Consider the following 2,276-nt stretch of genomic DNA (forward strand, 5'->3'; position numbering starts at 1 on the left):
GGTTTTTAGCCAGATTTCTTTTTAGCCACACCAGTTACTAATGGAGATTTACTTCTATCTATCTATCTATCTATCTATCTATCTATCTATCTATCTATCTATCTATCTATCTATCTATCTATCTATCTATCTATCTATCTATCTATCATCTATCTATCTATCTATCTATCACAAGAGAGGTTGGTAAACAGGTATATTCGCAACACAGCAGCAAGCCTGTCTGTTGGGTGTGGCAATGGAAATTAGGGTAGTGAACGGATGAAATAGATGGGCAAAAAGTCTGAGTGCTAGTCCCCTCATGGATTAGGGGGTAATCCGTATTCATGAGTACTCATATTTGTTCAATGATATAAAATCCTTTCATATTTTTGCAATCAAATAAAATGAAATAATCTTGTATTCCTAATGACACCCAGTTTGGTGTTGTGGTTAAGGCTAGAAACAAGGAGAATGTAAATTCTAGTCCTACCGTAGGAACAAAACCAGCCGAATAACCTTGGTCCAATCGCTCAATCTCAACCCTAGGAAGTAGGCAATGGCAAACCATTTCTAAAAAATCTTGCCAAGAAAACTGAAGGGAATCATTCATGAAACAACACTTATTCAAAGTTACCCCTTCACCCAAAATTTTTTAAATAAATTGGGCAGCACTTTGCATTTTAACAGTCTAACAGAATAATGGAGTTGGAAAGGGTACCTTGGAGGTCTGATGGAGCACCCACAACTTCTGGAGGCAAGTTGTTCCACTGGTTTATTGTTCTCACTGTCAGGAAATTTATCCTTAGTTCTGAATACCTGCTTTCTTGAACCTGACTCAATAGAGAATTTTATCAGGCGTAAAAAGTCTCATTTCAACATTTGATAGATATATGTAAAGATGGTTTAAAATCACCTGAATACAGAGTTTCACTGAAACCAGTCAAATGGCTGTAAACTTGCAGCTATAAAATAAGTTCAGATATTAGCTCACTTAAGCTTGCTTCGGTGAGTTGGTGGTAACCAGAAGAAACCAAGTCAAGCATGAACTGCAAATGATGAAAGTTTGGAGGCAGATATATTGGGGGAATGATTCAGTGGCACTAAATTTTGCATTCTTGTACTCACTTGTGTTGGAATAACACCTACTGAACTTCGTAGGACTTCTGAATAATATGGATGGAGTTATACTAACTTACACTGGATCCAACTAATGGATAGGGAGAGGGAGGTGTTGTCTTGTTGATTGTATTTAAGGTGAAAAATAAAGTGACTACAAAAGTGAAGATAAGAGTCGTAACACCCTTTCATATCTTTTAAAAAAGATATATTGATATATTTTTAAAAAGATATATATATATGTTATTAAAACAGATTTTATATGACACGGTAAACTTTGATTTTTATTGATTTGGTGAATTCCTTAGAAAAGTTTTTTTTTTTTTCACCCATTCCAATTGTTTAAGAGAAAGACGTGTCTATCCATAGTCATTTTGTGGCTAGGAATCAAGCCAGGAGCCTTTTAACAAACATGAAAGTAGGAGGGAAACATGTAAGAATGATCTTGGAGCCAAAGGTGCATCTTTTCTCACTTCAGGTATTTAACAACTGAAGTTAGTTCAACCAGGATAATGGAGTATGGTGAAGAAAAGTGTCAGTCTGATTGTTTCCAATAATCATATTCTGACTGGGATCAACTCTGCCCAAGCCCAAATCTGTGACAGCTGATCTATTTTTTTCATTATATCACATTGGGTGTGTTTGTGTGCGTGTGCATGTCTGTCCATGAAATTATTCCTAAATTAAAAGCACAAGTCCTAGCAATAATAGCATGTAACTGATCTTAGATGATCTTAAAAAAGCTAAGCATGATTAGAGCTGGTTAGTATGTGTATGGAAGACTACCAGGCAGTCTCAGGGTTAGAGACTAGACAGAGATTTAAAAAAAATCTCTGAAGAAGGTAGAGGAGAAACCGCTTTCAAGTGATTGCCAAGAAAACAACCCAGACATGTCCATAGAGTCACCAGGAGTTTGACTTGAAGAAAATGTTATTTTTAAGAGTAGAGCTCACTGAGTCCAGTTTTGGGATGTCTGAAAGTATGACCAGGGGGGCGTTTTATCAGGTCCGCCTGATTCACCAGTTGCGACCTTTTCTGGACCGGGACGCCTTGCGCACAGTCACTCATGCTCTCGTCACCTCTCGCCTGGACTACTGTAATGCTCTCTACATGGGGCTCCCTCTGAGGAGCACCCGGAGACTCCAACTGGTCCAGAATGTGGCCGCGCGGGCGGTGTTGGG

This window comes from Protobothrops mucrosquamatus, unplaced genomic scaffold, assembly GCF_001527695.2.
Source record: "Protobothrops mucrosquamatus isolate PMUCROS unplaced genomic scaffold, P.Mucros_1.0 scaffold2567, whole genome shotgun sequence".
Classification (NCBI taxonomy): domain Eukaryota; kingdom Metazoa; phylum Chordata; class Lepidosauria; order Squamata; family Viperidae; genus Protobothrops; species Protobothrops mucrosquamatus.